Consider the following 21,565-nt stretch of genomic DNA (forward strand, 5'->3'; position numbering starts at 1 on the left):
CAACCCCACAACCGATGTATAAACAATACAGAGCCAAAATCAATATCTAGGCAAACCCCGATTCATGCCCAGGATGCGCTCCTGAAGACCAGAATGAAAAGTACTTAAACAGCAGCAAAGGGATCGATGGGATGGTGGATTGTAACGTGGTACAGCACCTACAAAGGGGATGCTTGGTAATCCACTGGGCCATCTATACAGCACAAACCATCGGTGTGAAAAGCATTACTGATATACTGAGATGTATTACAATGTCTCCTATACTCTACTATCATCATCATCACGACAATCCGTGGGCAGATAGCCCGTCGGTGTTCACTGCACATTTCCCCATCACGTGTTTCCACTTTCCCCTGTCTCGTGCCAACGTGTTAAAGTAGCGGCCACGTCTTCCTGGCGCCAATCTCTCATGGTGTCTTCCTCTCTTTCCAGTTCCTTACATTTCCCCCCGAAGAACAACACCACCACCACTTTGTATTGTCCCGCTGTTGTCCATCCTCCTCCTACTACTACTGCTGCTACGCGTGACCACAAATAGTGCCGGTTTCATTCCCATCGCTGCCCGCTGCATCATGATCATCATCAGCTGGTCGGCGTCGTCTTCTACGGCGCAACATTTTTCTCACTTTCTCCGTCGGTCACCCTTTGAAGTCCGATGCAATTTCGAGTGCCGGTGTCGTGGCTCCGCCGGTCTTTGTCAACCTCCAATTCTCGCCCGCGTGCCACGCAGACGTGGTGGACACGCACGTCCTAGGGAGGGGTCCTCGAGAGGGGTCCTAGAGAGGGGTCCCAGAGAGGGGTCCTTGAGAGGGGTCCCAGAGAGGGGTCCCAGAGAGGGGTCCTAGAGAGGGGTCCTCGAGAGGGGTCCTCGAGAGGGGTCCTAGAGAGGGGCCACGCCGACGTGGTGGACACGCACGTCCTCGAGAGGGGTCCTCGAGAGGGGTCCTAGAGAGGGGTCCTTGAGAGGGGTCCTATAGAGGGGTCCTCGAGAGGGGTCCTCGAGAGTGGCCACGCCGCCGAGGGATGAGCCATGGGCGGCGAGGCCACGACGGTTACGTCACGGCTTGTTAGGAATCAATTACTAACAACAACAAATAATTATTAATGCCTCGACGGCTCGAGTTTTGCCAATTGACTCGGCGGCGCAACTGAGAGGCGGATTAACACAGAGAGTACAAAAGGGTTAAAATAAATAAATAAATACAAAATGCTTCACGATTGAAAAATAAATCAAGCGACGGTGAGGAGGTGTTGAGGTCACACGACACGAGGTGACGCCACATCGTGCCCTTAAAGTTGCGACTTCTTTCGCACCGTACATAGCCAACAGTGCTCATGGAAGTTGCCTTTTATGGTCCTCCAGCCCGAGATATCGGTGACGCAATCGAAAGGAATTATTTTCAGCAGGTAACAAACAACCACCAAGACCACGTTACAGGAGATTGCGCAATGGACGAGAGTAAACGAGAGCTCTTGTGTTGTTGACGCCGGATGTTTGATTTTTTTTACTTTTACCAGGTAAGGCCCCATTGAGGTGTATTAGCTCGTTTATTTTTTCAGAAGCGACCTGGTTATCGCAAATGATAGCCGAGAGAAAGCGGCTGATCTCATCACGCGGAAATATATAGCGGACAAATAACTCTAAACTCCTCCATACCAGGCGAGGTAGTCAACATCTCCTTGCCACGGGGGTGTCTATACTTCGACCCCGGATGAACCTCGCCCTGGCTGCAGGCCACTCCGCTTGAATTCGCAGCAGACCGCGGTTTCGCGGTCATCCTCCAGCCTGACATGCAACTCTGTGGTGCCCACGTGAAACCGTACCAGGTGAGCCATTCTGGGCGAGCCATCCATACCGTGTGAGTCATATTGGGTTGATCATACAAGGTCAGCCATACCGGGTGAGCCATACCGGGTGAGCCATACCAAGTGAGCCATACCAGGTGAGCCATACCGAGTGAGCCACACGGGGCAAATAATTCTGGTCCAACCGAGCCACACCGAGTGAGCCACGCTAGCTGAGCCATACCACGTGAGCCCTACCGGGTTGGCCGTTCCGGGCGAGTCGGGAAAACGTGAAAGTGCACACGGTGGTGGCTTTCCACGCTGCACGTGGAATGGCAGCAGGGAGCGAGCGCCGTGGTGGCAGCAGAGAGGGTTGGTGGACCGCACTCGAAACGTCGTGAAACTCCCTTGCCACGTGTGTCGAGGAGTTTGACGTACCCCTTATAGGCTCGCCATTGGAAGGCCGGTAGAGCAAATAGAGTAATTTCCATCGGTTTGGAGTTGAGTGTTGCCCCCTCGCACACGCGGGTTTTCTCCGTGTTTCCTTCAACACTCATGAAGTGACTGAAACCACCATGCTATATAGAGAACCACAGAGCTTGGGGGGGGGGGGGGGCGGGAGGGGCGGGGATTTGGAACTAGCGACCCCTGAGAGGCGTTGCGTTATAGTCAATTACTCTCCGTCAAAAGTGATGTTTTATCAATTTATCTAAAAATCTCATTTGTATTTCTTGCGCAAAAACGAATTTGTATTTCTCACGTTGCAGAGTGGAACGTGCTCGGCCTGCAACCGTAAGTCCGGCTCTTGCCATGGGAGTGAGTCAATTGGGAAAACAGCGATCGTCCCACGAGTTTTCGCCCACCGAGCAATTCTCGCGGAACGTAAGTGCCTCGTTAAGCGAGACGCCTGCATTGGAGGGACAACAGAGAACCCACGCGTGCCTGGTGGAGGGGTAAAGGCTTTGCACCGAAACGCGCTCAAAGGTCACGTGCCGTGCGTGACACGGCCTCAAGGAAAATGTCACTCGAGAGCAGTGGTCCCTAATTACACCCGGGGTGCACGCATCCCCTGGGAGTGCGAGATGCCCTGTCTGGGAGTGGGAGACGTGGCCAGATGTTTGTTTGTCGAAAGTAAATCACAAGTTGAGCACCGGCACATAAGTAGAACTGCTTTGTTTCATCAAAAGCTACGTATCTTCTTGGTTCTTTCGGTGAAGTCACGTAGAATGGAAATGTTTTATTTTTATTATTTTATTTCCGTTCTACGTGGTGACTTTACCGAAAGAACCAAGAAGATGAATCCCTGCAGTCACGAAAGCCTCAAATCAAGATTATAACCTTACTAATTGGCTGTGTCGGGTGGTGGCGGGTTTAATGACACATTTATATTTACACGATCTAACCCCAAAACAAAAACCTCTGTCGACTTGAAGCTCATTACCTTTGTTGTGAAGTTAGCCTGATCACAACCATCATATTGTACACGGGCTGATGCCTTATTAATAAAAAAATTCAAAGTAAGCCATTGATTAATTTATTAGTTTTCAGTATTATTTGGACCGAGTGTTAGTAGCCACCTTGATGACTGGTGCTCCGACCTTTAATAAATGAGAGACTTGATTGTATTAACATCTGTGTGTGTTTTGATTTAAAGCTTTCGTGACTGCAGTAATTCATATTCTTAGTTTTTTCGGTAAAGTCACGTTGAAGAGAAACAACAAAATAATATATATATAAAACAATAAAAAATTCTCTCGCATAAATTTATGCGAACCAACACACCTGAAGACGACCGTTTGAGTTATGGTCGAAACGTCGTGAGAATTTTTTTATTGTTTTATATATATATTTTATTATTTTGTTGTTTCTCTTCAACGTGACTTTACCGAAAAAACTAAGAATATCTGTGTGTGTGTTTGAAATGCGTGTCAAAATCCATCCGTTACATGCGAGGTATCTCACAATCTGGACAATATCTGCTTCATCATACCCTAGATAAAGACAATATGGAAATGACAGCTTCCTGCCATCACTCGTCAGGGTCGACATTGATTTTATTTACTACGAGCCGGAAGTGCCCGGCGTTGCCCGGGGGGGGGGGAATATATATTTAAAAAAAAAAATCTCAAAACTTAAAAACATAACATATACAAATGAAAATAAAATTTTGATCATTACCTCATTAATTAAAATAAAACACAACGCGCGGTGGGGACAAAAAAAACTTACGCTCGCGCGCCAAGATTCGATTCTTTAAATCGCGCAACGGAATCGAAAGGTGTAGATTTCTTTAGAATCGGCCTATTCCCCTATTAATCGATACCACAAACGTTCACCAGATATCGATTATCGCCAGTCCTGGATGCGTGTTGACGCCACACACTTGATGGTCTTTTACCCACTCCCCCCCCCAAAATACATTTTTAAAATGTTTGCATTGTGTACAGTCTGGATGCTACCCACATGCCAAATTTCAAGTTTCTTGCATGTCGAGAAGTATGCTAAACATTTCGAACAGACACACATTCACAAATGTCCCTTTAATATACAGTATATATTTATATTACCAGGCAATGCTCACCGAGCTGCGTAGCTATTTTTCAAGAAGCGACCTGGCCATGGCAAATGATAGCTCAACAAAATTGGCTCATCACGCGATCATTCACAGCAGTCGCCAAATACTCTTTAAGATTTTGACTGCGTAAAAATGAATAAATAATTTGCGTCTCGCTGGAGGTGATTCCGGCAGCAGTGGCCACGAGCGAGCGATTGTAGGGCAGAAACCTTTTACAACAACAGACGCCGTTCGCCACGAAGTGGTCACCACGACGCTTGTGCCAGGCTAGGTGCATCTTGAGGCCACGTGAAATGTGGAAGACTCGCTGGCAGGCGGTCACGGGGCAGAGCCAGGTGCCATGGGTTGACTGACGTGCCAGGCAGGAGGAGGTCACGGCACAGACCCAGGTACTATGGGTTGACTGGGAAGACCTTTGCTCCCTACTGTACTGACTTGCTGAATTTTAGCCGCCCGGCGCTTGCCAAGTTTAGCAATGACTTGTGGAACAAAACATAAGTCAATCCTATCAATTCGTCCATTGTACTCGGGACAGCCACCTGGCTAGGGGCGGCGCGGTGGCGAGATCCCAGCTGACCTCGCCTGGTGTACAGGTGGAGGTCGTGGATTCAATTCCGACCCTGATGCCTGCATTATATTTGGAGTTTGCGTCTCTCTTTCGTCATCATCAACACGGTGACTAGGAGATGTTAACTACCTCGCCTGGGGTGCAGGAGGTCGTGGATTCGATCCCGACCTCTGCTCTATATTTGGAGTTTGCATGTCTCTCTCCCCGTGATCGCATGGATTTTTTTCCGAGTCCTCCGCTTTCTTTCCTCAACATTTAGAATCACCATCACGCGTTTGGAGTGTTTGGCTACTACTATACATGTCCACATGTTAAGCCACTCCGTTGAGCTGTCATTTGTGGCCAGCTCGCTTCTGAGAAAGAGCTCACTGCATCTGACCTGGGAAAATATAAAAAGCAGTAACAATAAATAGGATGGGATTCACGTGTCCCGTACCTCTCACCAGTATCGGGGTGCCACCGTGGCGAGATAACTACCTCGCCTGCTATGCAGGAGAGCATGGGTTCGCTCCCAACCCTGACGCCTGCTGTATATTTGGAGTTTGCGTGCCTCTCTTCCCGTGGTCACGTGGATTTTTTTCCTCCGGGTCCTTCGGTTTTTTTCCCCGCCACTTTTAAAAACGATGCCTTTAGACAGGGGTCGGCAACCTATGGCTCGCGAGCCAGATGTGGCTCTTTTGATGACTGCATCTGGCTCGCAAATACATCTTAGCTGACATTTCTTAACATGATAAGTAATGAATAATTCCGCTCACATTAAAGTAAAACATTACAGAAATCACGGTGTTAAAAATAACGTTTAAAATATAAAACATTCTCATGCATTTTAATCCATCCATTTTCTACCGCTCCTGCTCAGGGTTGCAGGTGGCTGGAGCCAATCCCAGCTGTCCGACACCAAAACTCTATTTTTATTGGATAATGCGGTAGCCTACGGGTCGTTGTGAGGTCAAGAAGTAAACTTCCGTCATTTTAATCAAATAGTCAGCTGGCTAATTCATGCAGCGCAAACCCTTTTGATGAAGAAGATGGCGAAAAGAAAAAAAAGATGAGGAGTACCGCATATTTTAGCACGAATGGACAGAAGAATTCGCCTTTGTGGAGAGAGCAGGTTCTGCGGTGTGTCTAATATGCAAAGATAAAATTTCATCGATGAAACGGTCAAATATGAAGCGGCACTTCGACACACGCCATGCTACATTTGCATCGAAATATCCAGCGGGGGACAGCAGAAAGAAGGCATGCCAAGAGCTACTGTCCAGAGTGCAAGCTGGTCACTCCGTGTGTGGACCAGACAAGGTGACGGGAATTCGGCTAGCTTTGCTGGTTCTTTAGCAATTGTGAGGGAACGGAAGGCCATTCACAGATGGCGAGTATGCCAAAACATTCATGCTTGATGTGGCCAACGAACTTTTTGACGACTTTTCGGATAAAGACAAGATAATCAAGCGAATAAAACACATGCCTCTGTCAGCAAAAACTGTTCACGATCGTACCATAATGATGGCAAATCAAGTGGAGGAAACAAGTGAAGGACATAAATGCAGCGCCATACTTTCCCCTCGCTTTGGATGAGTCAACAGACGTAAGTCATTTATCCCAGTTCAGTGTGATTGCAAGGTATGCTGCCGGTGACACACTGCGTGAGGAAAGTCTTGCTGTTTTGCCAATGAAAGGGTCAACAAGAGGGGAGGATTTATTCAAGTCTTTCATTGAGTTCGCTAAAGAAAAAAATCTACCGATGGATAAGCTTATTTCGGTGTGTACTGATGGTGCTCCGTGTATGGTGGGGAAAAACAGAGGATTTGTAGCGCTTCTTCGTCAACATGAAAAAAGACCAATCCTAAGTCTTCACTGCATTCTACGTCAGGAGGCGCTTTGTGCTCAAATGTGTGGCGAGCAGCTTGGTGAGGTGATGCCACTGGTCATTCGGGTGGTCAACTTTAGTGTTGCCCGAGCCTTAAATGATCGCCAGTTTAAAACACTGCTGGATGAAGTTGGGAATCATTTTCCCGGTCTGCTTTTGCACAGCAATGTGCGTTGGTTTGTCAAGAGGGAAGGTGCTCAGCCGTTTTGCGGCTTGCCTGAGCGAAATCCGGACATTTCTTGAAATGAAAGATGTCGAGCATCCTAAGCTAGCTAACACTGAGTGGCTCCTGAAGTTTTACTATCTTGTCTCCATGACTGGACATCTGAACTAGCTCAATGTGAAAATGCAAGCCATTGGAAATACAGTCTTATCCCTTCAACAAGCAGTGTTTGCATTTGAAAACAAGCTGGAACTCTTCATTGTGGATATTGAAACAGGTCGTTTACTGCACTTTGAAAAACTGAGAGAATTTAAAGATGCGTGCACAGCAAGTGACCCCGTTCAACATTTTGATCTCCAGCAGCTAGCTGGCTTCACATCTGATCTCCAGCAGTCATTCAAATCACGCTTTGGAGAATTTCGTGAGCAGACTCGTCTTTTCAAGTTCATCACTCATCCACACGAGTGTGCAGTGGACAAAGCCGACCTGAGTTACATCCCTGGTGTCTCCATCAGAGATTTTGAGCTGGAAGTTGCTGACCTTAAGGCCTCAGACATGTGGGTGAATAAGTTCAAGTCACCGAATGAAGATTTGGAAAGACTTGAACGACAGCAAGCAGAGCTGGCGAGCAAACACAAGTGGACAGAAATGAATAAACTTCAACCCGCAGACCAGCTGATTGTCAAAACATGGAACGCGCTTCCTGTCACATACCACACACAATGCAGCGTGTGAGTATTGCTGTATTGACCATGTTTGGTTCTACGTATTCATCTGACCAGTCGTTCTCACATCTAAAAAACATCAAGACTAACCTACGATCCCGTTTAACGGATGAAAGCCTCAACGCCTGCATGAAGCTTAACCTCACCACGTATCAACCAGACTACAAAGCCATCAGAAAACCCATGCAGCACCAGAAGTCGCATTAATGGTAAGAAATATTTTATTTATTATTGGTTGTTGGGATAACAACGTTATTAAAAAGGATACATTCAGAGACTTACTATATTTTAAAATTGGTGGTCTTATCTTCTATGTTTTTTTCGGTAAAGTCACGTAGAATGAGAATAAAATAATAAATTGATAAAATAAAATAACACAATAAAATTTTCACGACGTTTCGGCCACAACACAAGCGGCCTTCATCAGGTGAAGGGACGAGACTGTCTGGAGGACAGCGCTGGAGCGAAAAAGCCACGCTCAGATCGCGACCTTTAAGCTGTGTGAGAAGAAAAAAGCGCCTTAGAGTCGCGGCATCTCTTCAGAAAGGTGAGAGACTCGATTAGTTGAGCCTTCTTATCCCGAGACTGTCCTCCAGACGAGACTGTCCTCCAGACAGTCTCGTCCCTTCACCTGATGAAGGCCGCTTGTGTTGTGGCCGAAACGTCGTAATAATTTTATTGTGTTATTTTATTTCATCAATTTATTATTTTATTCTCATTCTACGTGACTTTACCGAATGAACCAAAGAAGATGCATCCTTGCAGTCACGAAAGCTTTAAATCGAAATTGGTGGTCTTAGTTAAAAATACACGCATTTAGTTGTATTCAGTGTTAAAAAATATTATATGGCTCTCACGGAATTTTTTTTTAATATATGTGGCTTTCATGGCTCTCTCTGCCAAACAGGTTCCTGACCCCTGCTTTAGAGTGTTTGGCTACTACTATACATTTCCACGCGATAAGCCACTTCGTTGAGCTGTCATTTGCGGGCAGGTTGCTTCTGAAAAAAAGAGCTTTATAGCTCAGAGGGCCTTGTATGGTTAAATGTTTAGTTAAGTTTATACAAGCCGTCAACCGCACGTTAGCAGGTGGAATGATGTTTGCCAAAATACCTACCGACTTGTCGAACAAGAATATAATATTTTAGAAAGTCACCTGCAGCGATGCTTTCGCATTCCATTCCTCTGAGCTCAGTCGACGGTGGCAGTGGTTTGGTGGTGGGTGGCGGTGGTGGGTGGCGGTGGTGGGTGGAGGTTGTGGCGGTGGTGGGTGGCGGTTGTGGCGGTGGTGGGTGGCTGTTGTGGCGGTGGTGGGTGGAGGTTGTGGCGGTGGAGGGTGGCGGTGGAGGTGGCGGTGGAGGCGGTGGTGGGTGGTGCGTGGAGGTGGTGCGTGGAGGTGGTGCGTGGAGGTGGTGCGTGGAGGTGGTCCGTGGAGGTGGTCCGTGGAGGTGGTGCGTGGAGGTGGTGCGTGGAGGTGGTGCGTGGAGGTGGTGCGTGGAGGTGGTGCGTGGAGGTGGTGCGTGGAGGTGGTGCGTGGAGGTGGTGCGTGGAGGTGGTGCGTGGAGGTGGTTCGATTCCCGACGGGGGCGACACTCCTTGTGGAGTTTGTGTTTTCCCCCCGTTCAGCGTGGGGTTCCTCCCGCGTCTTTAACATAGACACGTGGTAACCCGTCGCTTTAATACGTGTAGGCTTTCGCGACCACTATCATCCAAAAGTAAAGATTGCTTTGGGTTATGTCGCGCCTAGCGACACGTTTATATTTACGTGACCTAACCCAAATAAAAACACCTTTATTATTGCTTGTAACTGGTATTGGCCACATTCAAAAGTGACTTTCACATCACTAAAATGGGATTACGCACAGCGGCAACATCGCCCAACGCCACCATAGAAAGCTGGCAGGACCTGACAAACGAGACCAGCCTCGTCGTCGTAATAACAACATGCTGACGACACTTTGGTCTTCAAGGCACACCGACTGTTGGGTCTGGCAGTCACCTCAGCAGTGGATGGAGCTCCACAAGCAGTGGGCGGGTGCTATGCGAGCAGTGGGTCACCTGAGTAGTGGGCGTGGCTAATCAGATGAGTGGGCGTGGTTACAAAAGAAATTGTGGGCGGGGTGATCTGAGTATTGGGTGGGGCTACCGACAAGTGGGTGTGGCTGCTTAATTAATGTGCCGGGCTATCTGAGCTAAGGATGATGGGCGGTGGATAACGGGTAGGGTGGGGGTTGGGAGTATGTTGGCACCAAAATCACGTGCGGGGTGACGTAATCGTTCCGGATGTGTGTGGGGGGGGGTGGCAGCAGTGAGGTCACAATGCCTGGGGCCCTCTTTGTGGGGCGCACGCGGCTGGTCTCCGTGCGTGGCGATGAGCGAGCAGGTCCCCAGGCGCGCGTTGTTGCGTATCGCGCGTTGAACTTCTTTCGCACCGTACGCGTGTAGCCAACCGCGCGAATCGGAAGGTGAGTCGGGTGGAGGCTGCGGGTTTATTGCGCGGGGGACAAGCTCCACCGGGCATCACGCATCGAAACGTCGGACATCGGGCCGAACAGAAACAAAATCAATCACTGGGATTTACCGCCACCCCATCAAGATCAATACAATCACGATACCCAGTCAACCCCACAACCGATGTATAAACAATACAGAGCCAAAATCAATATCTAGGCAAACCCCGATTCATGCCCAGGATGCGCTCCTGAAGACCAGAATGAAAAGTACTTAAACAGCAGCAAAGGGATCGATGGGATGGTGGATTGTAACGTGGTACAGCACCTACAAAGGGGATGCTTGGTAATCCACTGGGCCATCTATACAGCACAAACCATCGGTGTGAAAAGCATTACTGATATACTGAGATGTATTACAATGTCTCCTATACTCTACTATCATCATCATCACGACAATCCGTGGGCAGATAGCCCGTCGGTGTTCACTGCACATTTCCCCATCACGTGTTTCCACTTTCCCCTGTCTCGTGCCAACGTGTTAAAGTAGCGGCCACGTCTTCCTGGCGCCAATCTCTCATGGTGTCTTCCTCTCTTTCCAGTTCCTTACATTTCCCCCCGAAGAACAACACCACCACCACTTTGTATTGTCCCGCTGTTGTCCATCCTCCTCCTACTACTACTGCTGCTACGCGTGACCACAAATAGTGCCGGTTTCATTCCCATCGCTGCCCGCTGCATCATGATCATCATCAGCTGGTCGGCGTCGTCTTCTACGGCGCAACATTTTTCTCACTTTCTCCGTCGGTCACCCTTTGAAGTCCGATGCAATTTCGAGTGCCGGTGTCGTGGCTCCGCCGGTCTTTGTCAACCTCCAATTCTCGCCCGCGTGCCACGCAGACGTGGTGGACACGCACGTCCTAGGGAGGGGTCCTCGAGAGGGGTCCTAGAGAGGGGTCCCAGAGAGGGGTCCTTGAGAGGGGTCCCAGAGAGGGGTCCCAGAGAGGGGTCCTAGAGAGGGGTCCTCGAGAGGGGTCCTAGAGAGGGGCCACGCCGACGTGGTGGACACGCACGTCCTCGAGAGGGGTCCTCGAGAGGGGTCCTAGAGAGGGGTCCTTGAGAGGGGTCCTATAGAGGGGTCCTCGAGAGGGGTCCTCGAGAGTGGCCACGCCGCCGAGGGATGAGCCATGGGCGGCGAGGCCACGACGGTTACGTCACGGCTTGTTAGGAATCAATTACTAACAACAACAAATAATTATTAATGCCTCGACGGCTCGAGTTTTGCCAATTGACTCGGCGGCGCAACTGAGAGGCGGATTAACACAGAGAGTACAAAAGGGTTAAAATAAATAAATAAATACAAAATGCTTCACGATAGAAAAATAAATCAAGCGACGGTGAGGAGGTGTTGAGGTCACACGACACGAGGTGACGCCACATCGTGCCCTTAAAGTTGCGACTTCTTTCGCACCGTACATAGCCAACAGTGCTCATGGAAGTTGCCTTTTATGGTCCTCCAGCCCGAGATATCGGTGACGCAATCGAAAGGAATTATTTTCAGCAGGTAACAAACAACCACCAAGACCACGTTACAGGAGATTGCGCAATGGACGAGAGTAAACGAGAGCTCTTGTGTTGTTGACGCCGGATGTTTGATTTTTTTTACTTTTACCAGGTAAGGCCCCATTGAGGTGTATTAGCTCGTTTATTTTTTCAGAAGCGACCTGGCTATCGCAAATGATAGCCGAGAGAAAGCGGCTGATCTCATCACGCGGAAATATATAGCGGACAAATAACTCTAAACTCCTCCATACCAGGCGAGGTAGTCAACATCTCCTTGCCACGGGGGTGTCTATACTTCGACCCCGGATGAACCTCGCCCTGGCTGCAGGCCACTCCGCTTGAATTCGCAGCAGACCGCGGTTTCGCGGTCATCCTCCAGCCTGACATGCAACTCTGTGGTGCCCACGTGAAACCGTACCAGGTGAGCCATTCTGGGCGAGCCATCCATACCGTGTGAGTCATATTGGGTTGATCATACAAGGTCAGCCATACCGGGTGAGCCATACCGGGTGAGCCATACCAAGTGAGCCATACCAGGTGAGCCATACCGAGTGAGCCACACGGGGCAAATAATTCTGGTCCAACCGAGCCACACCGAGTGAGCCACGCTAGCTGAGCCATACCACGTGAGCCCTACCGGGTTGGCCGTTCCGGGCGAGTCGGGAAAACGTGAAAGTGCACACGGTGGTGGCTTTCCACGCTGCACGTGGAATGGCAGCAGGGAGCGAGCGCCGTGGTGGCAGCAGAGAGGGTTGGTGGACCGCACTCGAAACGTCGTGAAACTCCCTTGCCACGTGTGTCGAGGAGTTTGACGTACCCCTTATAGGCTCGCCATTGGAAGGCCGGTAGAGCAAATAGAGTAATTTCCATCGGTTTGGAGTTGAGTGTTGCCCCCTCGCACACGCGGGTTTTCTCCGTGTTTCCTTCAACACTCATGAAGTGACTGAAACCACCATGCTATATAGAGAACCACAGAGCTTGGGGGGGGGGGCGGGAGGGGCGGGGATTTGGAACTAGCGACCCCTGAGAGGCGTTGCGTTATAGTCAATTACTCTCCGTCAAAAGTGATGTTTTATCAATTTATCTAAAAATCTCATTTGTATTTCTTGCGCAAAAACGAATTTGTATTTCTCACGTTGCAGAGTGGAACGTGCTCGGCCTGCAACCGTAAGTCCGGCTCTTGCCATGGGAGTGAGTCAATTGGGAAAACAGCGATCGTCCCACGAGTTTTCGCCCACCGAGCAATTCTCGCGGAACGTAAGTGCCTCGTTAAGCGAGACGCCTGCATTGGAGGGACAACAGAGAACCCACGCGTGCCTGGTGGAGGGGTAAAGGCTTTGCACCGAAACGCGCTCAAAGGTCACGTGCCGTGCGTGACACGGCCTCAAGGAAAATGTCACTCGAGAGCAGTGGTCCCTAATTACACCCGGGGTGCACGCATCCCCTGGGAGTGCGAGATGCCCTGTCTGGGAGTGGGAGACGTGGCCAGATGTTTGTTTGTCGAAAGTAAATCACAAGTTGAGCACCGGCACATAAGTAGAACTGCTTTGTTTCATCAAAAGCTACGTATCTTCTTGGTTCTTTCGGTGAAGTCACGTAGAATGGAAATGTTTTATTTTTATTATTTTATTTCCGTTCTACGTGGTGACTTTACCGAAAGAACCAAGAAGATGAATCCCTGCAGTCACGAAAGCCTCAAATCAAGATTATAACCTTACTAATTGGCTGTGTCGGGTGGTGGCGGGTTTAATGACACATTTATATTTACACGATCTAACCCCAAAACAAAAACCTCTGTCGACTTGAAGCTCATTACCTTTGTTGTGAAGTTAGCCTGATCACAACCATCATATTGTACACGGGCTGATGCCTTATTAATAAAAAAATTCAAAGTAAGCCATTGATTAATTTATTAGTTTTCAGTATTATTTGGACCGAGTGTTAGTAGCCACCTTGATGACTGGTGCTCCGACCTTTAATAAATGAGAGACTTGATTGTATTAACATCTGTGTGTGTTTTGATTTAAAGCTTTCGTGACTGCAGTAATTCATATTCTTAGTTTTTTCGGTAAAGTCACGTTGAAGAGAAACAACAAAATAATATATATATAAAACAATAAAAAATTCTCTCGCATAAATTTATGCGAACCAACACACCTGAAGACGACCGTTTGAGTTATGGTCGAAACGTCGTGAGAATTTTTTATTGTTTTATATATATATTTTATTATTTTGTTGTTTCTCTTCAACGTGACTTTACCGAAAAAACTAAGAATATCTGTGTGTGTGTTTGAAATGCGTGTCAAAATCCATCCGTTACATGCGAGGTATCTCACAATCTGGACAATATCTGCTTCATCATACCCTAGATAAAGACAATATGGAAATGACAGCTTCCTGCCATCACTCGTCAGGGTCGACATTGATTTTATTTACTACGAGCCGGAAGTGCCCGGCGTTGCCCGGGGGGGGGGGGAATATATATTAAAAAAAAAAATTCTCAAAACTTAAAAACATAACATATACAAATGAAAATAAAATTTTGATCATTACCTCATTAATTAAAATAAAACACAACGCGCGGTGGGGACAAAAAAAACTTACGCTCGCGCGCCAAGATTCGATTCTTTAAATCGCGCAACGGAATCGAAAGGTGTAGATTTCTTTAGAATCGGCCTATTCCCCTATTAATCGATACCACAAACGTTCACCAGATATCGATTATCGCCAGTCCTGGATGCGTGTTGACGCCACACACTTGATGGTCTTTTACCCACTCCCCCCCCCAAAATACATTTTTAAAATGTTTGCATTGTGTACAGTCTGGATGCTACCCACATGCCAAATTTCAAGTTTCTTGCATGTCGAGAAGTATGCTAAACATTTCGAACAGACACACATTCACAAATGTCCCTTTAATATACAGTATATATATTTATATTACCAGGCAATGCTCACCGAGCTGCGTAGCTATTTTTCAAGAAGCGACCTGGCCATGGCAAATGATAGCTCAACAAAATTGGCTCATCACGCGATCATTCACAGCAGTCGCCAAATACTCTTTAAGATTTTGACTGCGTAAAAATGAATAAATAATTTGCGTCTCGCTGGAGGTGATTCCGGCAGCAGTGGCCACGAGCGAGCGATTGTAGGGCAGAAACCTTTTACAACAACAGACGCCGTTCGCCACGAAGTGGTCACCACGACGCTTGTGCCAGGCTAGGTGCATCTTGAGGCCACGTGAAATGTGGAAGACTCGCTGGCAGGCGGTCACGGGGCAGAGCCAGGTGCCATGGGTTGACTGACGTGCCAGGCAGGAGGAGGTCACGGCACAGACCCAGGTACTATGGGTTGACTGGGAAGACCTTTGCTCCCTACTGTACTAACTTGCTGAATTTTAGCCGCCCGGCGCTTGCCAAGTTTAGCAATGACTTGTGGAACAAAACATAAGTCAATCCTATCAATTCGTCCATTGTACTCGGGACAGCCACCTGGCTAGGGGCGGCGCGGTGGCGAGATCCCAGCTGACCTCGCCTGGTGTACAGGTGGAGGTCGTGGATTCAATTCCGACCCTGATGCCTGCATTATATTTGGAGTTTGCGTCTCTCTTTCGTCATCATCAACACGGTGACTAGGAGATGTTAACTACCTCGCCTGGTGTGCAGGAGGTCGTGGATTCGATCCCGACCTCTGCTCTATATTTGGAGTTTGCATGTCTCTCTCCCCGTGATCGCATGGATTTTTTTCCGAGTCCTCCGCTTTCTTTCCTCAACATTTAGAATCACCATCACGCGTTTGGAGTGTTTGGCTACTACTATACATGTCCACATGTTAAGCCACTCCGTTGAGCTGTCATTTGTGGCCAGCTCGCTTCTGAGAAAGAGCTCACTGCATCTGACCTGGGAAAATATAAAAAGCAGTAACAATAAATAGGATGGGATTCACGTGTCCCGTACCTCTCACCAGTATCGGGGTGCCACCGTGGCGAGATAACTACCTCGCCTGCTATGCAGGAGAGCATGGGTTCGCTCCCAACCCTGACGCCTGCTGTATATTTGGAGTTTGCGTGCCTCTCTTCCCGTGGTCACGTGGATTTTTTTCCTCCGGGTCCTTCGGTTTTTTTCCCCGCCACTTTTAAAAACGATGCCTTTAGACAGGGGTCGGCAACCTATGGCTCGCGAGCCAGATGTGGCTCTTTTGATGACTGCATCTGGCTCGCAAATACATCTTAGCTGACATTTCTTAACATGATAAGTAATGAATAATTCCGCTCACATTAAAGTAAAACATTACAGAAATCACGGTGTTAAAAATAACGTTTAAAATATAAAACATTCTCATGCATTTTAATCCATCCATTTTCTACCGCTCCTGCTCAGGGTTGCAGGTGGCTGGAGCCAATCCCAGCTGTCCGACACCAAAACTCTATTTTTATTGGATAATGCGGTAGCCTACGGGTCGTTGTGAGGTCAAGAAGTAAACTTCCGTCATTTTAATCAAATAGTCAGCTGGCTAATTCATGCAGCGCAAACCCTTTTGATGAAGAAGATGGCGAAAAGAAAAAAAAGATGAGGAGTACCGCATATTTTAGCACGAATGGACAGAAGAATTCGCCTTTGTGGAGAGAGCAGGTTCTGCGGTGTGTCTAATATGCAAAGATAAAATTTCATCGATGAAACGGTCAAATATGAAGCGGCACTTCGACACACGCCATGCTACATTTGCATCGAAATATCCAGCGGGGGACAGCAGAAAGAAGGCATGCCAAGAGCTACTGTCCAGAGTGCAAGCTGGTCACTCCGTGTGTGGACCAGACAAGGTGACGGGAATTCGGCTAGCTTTGCTGGTTCTTTAGCAATTGTGAGGGAACGGAAGGCCATTCACAGATGGCGAGTATGCCAAAACATTCATGCTTGATGTGGCCAACGAACTTTTTGACGACTTTTCGGATAAAGACAAGATAATCAAGCGAATAAAACACATGCCTCTGTCAGCAAAAACTGTTCACGATCGTACCATAATGATGGCAAATCAAGTGGAGGAAACAAGTGAAGGACATAAATGCAGCGCCATACTTTCCCCTCGCTTTGGATGAGTCAACAGACGTAAGTCATTTATCCCAGTTCAGTGTGATTGCAAGGTATGCTGCCGGTGACACACTGCGTGAGGAAAGTCTTGCTGTTTTGCCAATGAAAGGGTCAACAAGAGGGGAGGATTTATTCAAGTCTTTCATTGAGTTCGCTAAAGAAAAAAATCTACCGATGGATAAGCTTATTTCGGTGTGTACTGATGGTGCTCCGTGTATGGTGGGGAAAAACAGAGGATTTGTAGCGCTTCTTCGTCAACATGAAAAAAGACCAATCCTAAGTCTTCACTGCATTCTACGTCAGGAGGCGCTTTGTGCTCAAATGTGTGGCGAGCAGCTTGGTGAGGTGATGCCACTGGTCATTCGGGTGGTCAACTTGATCGCCAGTTTAAAACACTGCTGGATGAAGTTGGGAATCATTTTCCCGGTCTGCTTTTGCACAGCAATGTGCGTTGGTTTGTCAAGAGGGAAGGTGCTCAGCCGTTTTGCGGCTTGCCTGAGCGAAATCCGGACATTTCTTGAAATGAAAGATGTCGAGCATCCTAAGCTAGCTAACACTGAGTGGCTCCTGAAGTTTTACTATCTTGTCTCCATGACTGGACATCTGAACTAGCTCAATGTGAAAATGCAAGCCATTGGAAATACAGTCTTATCCCTTCAACAAGCAGTGTTTGCATTTGAAAACAAGCTGGAACTCTTCATTGTGGATATTGAAACAGGTCGTTTACTGCACTTTGAAAAACTGAGAGAATTTAAAGATGCGTGCACAGCAAGTGACCCCGTTCAACATTTTGATCTCCAGCAGCTAGCTGGCTTCACATCTGATCTCCAGCAGTCATTCAAAGCACGCTTTGGAGAATTTCGTGAGCAGACTCGTCTTTTCAAGTTCATCACTCATCCACACGAGTGTGCAGTGGACAAAGCCGACCTGAGTTACATCCCTGGTGTCTCCATCAGAGATTTTGAGCTGGAAGTTGCTGACCTTAAGGCCTCAGACATGTGGGTGAATAAGTTCAAGTCACCGAATGAAGATTTGGAAAGACTTGAACGACAGCAAGCAGAGCTGGCGAGCAAACACAAGTGGACAGAAATGAATAAACTTCAACCCGCAGACCAGCTGATTGTCAAAACATGGAACGCGCTTCCTGTCACATACCACACACAATGCAGCGTGTGAGTATTGCTGTATTGACCATGTTTGGTTCTACGTATTCATCTGACCAGTCGTTCTCACATCTAAAAAACATCAAGACTAACCTACGATCCCGTTTAACGGATGAAAGCCTCAACGCCTGCATGAAGCTTAACCTCACCACGTATCAACCAGACTACAAAGCCATCAGAAAACCCATGCAGCACCAGAAGTCGCATTAATGGTAAGAAATATTTTATTTATTATTGGTTGTTGGGATAACAACGTTATTAAAAAGGATACATTCAGAGACTTACTATATTCTAAAATTGGTGGTCTTATCTTCTATGTTTTTTTCGGTAAAGTCACGTAGAATGAGAATAAAATAATAAATTGATAAAATAAAATAACACAATAAAATTTTCACGACGTTTCGGCCACAACACAAGCGGCCTTCATCAGGTGAAGGGACGAGACTGTCTGGAGGACAGCGCTGGAGCGAAAAAGCCACGCTCAGATCGCGACCTTTAAGCTGTGTGAGAAGAAACAAAGCGCCTTAGAGTCGCGGCATCTCTTCAGAAAGGTGAGAGACTCGATTAGTTGAGCCTTCTTATCCCGAGACTGTCCTCCAGACGAGACTGTCCTCCAGACAGTCTCGTCCCTTCACCTGATGAAGGCCGCTTGTGTTGTGGCCGAAACGTCGTAATAATTTTATTGTGTTATTTTATTTCATCAATTTATTATTTTATTCTCATTCTACGTGACTTTACCGAATGAACCAAAGAAGATGCATCCTTGCAGTCACGAAAGCTTTAAATCGAAATTGGTGGTCTTAGTTAAAAATACACGCATTTAGTTGTATTCAGTGTTAAAAAATATTATATGGCTCTCACGGAATTTTTTTTTAATATATGTGGCTTTCATGGCTCTCTCTGCCAAACAGGTTCCTGACCCCTGCTTTAGAGTGTTTGGCTACTACTATACATTTCCACGCGATAAGCCACTTCGTTGAGCTGTCATTTGCGGGCAGGTTGCTTCTGAAAAAAAGAGCTTTATAGCTCAGAGGGCCTTGTATGGTTAAATGTTTAGTTAAGTTTATACAAGCCGTCAACCGCACGTTAGCAGGTGGAATGATGTTTGCCAAAATACCTACCGACTTGTCGAACAAGAATATAATATTTTAGAAAGTCACCTGCAGCGATGCTTTCGCATTCCATTCCTCTGAGCTCAGTCGACGGTGGCAGTGGTTTGGTGGTGGGTGGCGGTGGTGGGTGGCGGTGGTGGGTGGAGGTTGTGGCGGTGGTGGGTGGCGGTTGTGGCGGTGGTGGGTGGCTGTTGTGGCGGTGGTGGGTGGAGGTTGTGGCGGTGGAGGGTGGCGGTGGAGGTGGCGGTGGAGGCGGTGGTGGGTGGTGGGTGGCGGTGGTGCGTGGAGGTGGTGCGTGGAGGTGGTGCGTGGAGGTGGTGCGTGGAGGTGGTGCGTGGAGGTGGTGCGTTGAGGTGGTGCGTGGAGGTGGTCCGTGGAGGTGGTCCGTGGAGGTGGTGCGTGGAGGTGGTGCGTGGAGGTGGTGCGTGGAGGTGGTGCGTGGAGGTGGTGCGTGGAGGTGGTGCGTGGAGGTGGTGCGTGGAGGTGGTGCGTGGAGGTGGTTCGATTCCCGACGGGGGCGACACTCCTTGTGGAGTTTGTGTTTTCCCCCCGTTCAGCGTGGGGTTCCTCCCGCGTCTTTAACATAGACACGTGGTAACCCGTCGCTTTAATACGTGTAGGCTTTCGCGACCACTATCATCCAAAAGTAAAGATTGCTTTGGGTTATGTCGCGCCTAGCGACACGTTTATATTTACGTGACCTAACCCAAATAAAAACACCTTTATTATTGCTTGTAACTGGTATTGGCCACATTCAAAAGTGACTTTCACATCACTAAAATGGGATTACGCACAGCGGCAACATCGCCCAACGCCACCATAGAAAGCTGGCAGGACCTGACAAACGAGACCAGCCTCGTCGTCGTAATAACAACATGCTGACGACACTTTGGTCTTCAAGGCACACCGACTGTTGGGTCTGGCAGTCACCTCAGCAGTGGATGGAGCTCCACAAGCAGTGGGCGGGGCTATGCGAGCAGTGGGTCACCTGAGTAGTGGGCGTGGCTAATCAGATGAGTGGGCGTGGTTACAAAATAAATTGTGGGCGGGGTGATCTGAGTATTGGGTGGGGCTACCGACAAGTGGGTGTGGCTACTTAATTAATGTGCCGGGCTATCTGAGCTAAGGATGGTGGGCGGTGGATAACGGGTAGAGTGGGGTGTTGGGAGTATGATGTCACCAAAATCACGTGCGGGGTGACGTAATCGTTTCGGATGTGTGTGGGGGGGGGCAGCAGTGAGGTCATAATGCCTGGGGCCCTCTTTGTGGGGCGCACGCGGCTGGTCTCCGTGCGTGGCGATGAGCGAGCAGGTCCCCAGGCGCGCGTTGTTGCGTATCGCGCGTTGAACTTCTTTCGCACCGTACGCGTCGAACCAACCGCGCGAATCGGAAGGTGAGTCGGGTGGAGGCTGCGGGTTTATTGCGCGGGGGACAAGCTCCACCGGGCATCACGCATCGAAACGTCGGACATCGGGCCGAACAGAAACAAAATCAATCACTGGGATTTACCGCCACCCCATCAAGATCAATACAATCACGATACCCAGTCAACCCCACAACCGATGTATAAACAATACAGAGCCAAAATCAATATCTAGGCAAACCCCGATTCATGCCCAGGATGCGCTCCTGAAGACCAGAATGAAAAGTACTTAAACAGCAGCAAAGGGATCGATGGGATGGTGGATTGTAACGTGGTACAGCACCTACAAAGGGGATGCTTGGTAATCCACTGGGCCATCTATACAGCACAAACCATCGGTGTGAAAAGCATTACTGATATACTGAGATGTATTACAATGTCTCCTATACTCTACTATCATCATCATCACGACAATCCGTGGACAGATAGCCCGTCGGTGTTCACTGCACATTTCCCCATCACGTGTTTCCACTTTCCCCTGTCTCGTGCCAACGTGTTAAAGTAGCGGCCACGTCTTCCTGGCGCCAATCTCTCATGGTGTCTTCCTCTCTTTCCAGTTCCTTACATTTCCCCCCGAAGAACAACACCACCACCACTTTGTATTGTCCAGCTGTTGTCCATCCTCCTCCTACTACTACTGCTGCTACGCGTGACCACAAATAGTGCCGGTTTCATTCCCATCACTGCCCGCTGCATCATCATCATCAGCTGGTCGGCGTCGTCTTCTACGGCGCAACATTTTTCTCACTTTCTCCGTCGGTCACCCTTTGAAGTCCGATGCAATTTCGAGTGCCGGTGTCGTGGCTCCGCCGGTCTTTGTCAACCTCCAATTCTCGCCCGCGTGCCACGCAGACGCGGTGGGCACGCACGTCCTCGAGAGGGGTCCTCGAGAGTGGCCACGCCGGCGAGGGATGAGCCACGGGCGGCGAGGCCACGACGGTGACGTCACGGCTTGTTAGGAATCAATTACTAATCACAACAAATAATTATTAATGCCTCGACGGCTCGAGTTTTGCCAATTGACTCGGCGGCGCAACTGAGAGCCGGATTAACACAGAGAGTACAAAAGGGTTAAAGTAAATAA

This window comes from Petromyzon marinus, chromosome 39 (assembly GCF_048934315.1).
Source record: "Petromyzon marinus isolate PM22_M1 ecotype Great Lakes invasive population chromosome 39, UKy_Petmar_22M1.pri1.0, whole genome shotgun sequence".
NCBI lineage: Eukaryota > Metazoa > Chordata > Hyperoartia > Petromyzontiformes > Petromyzontidae > Petromyzon > Petromyzon marinus.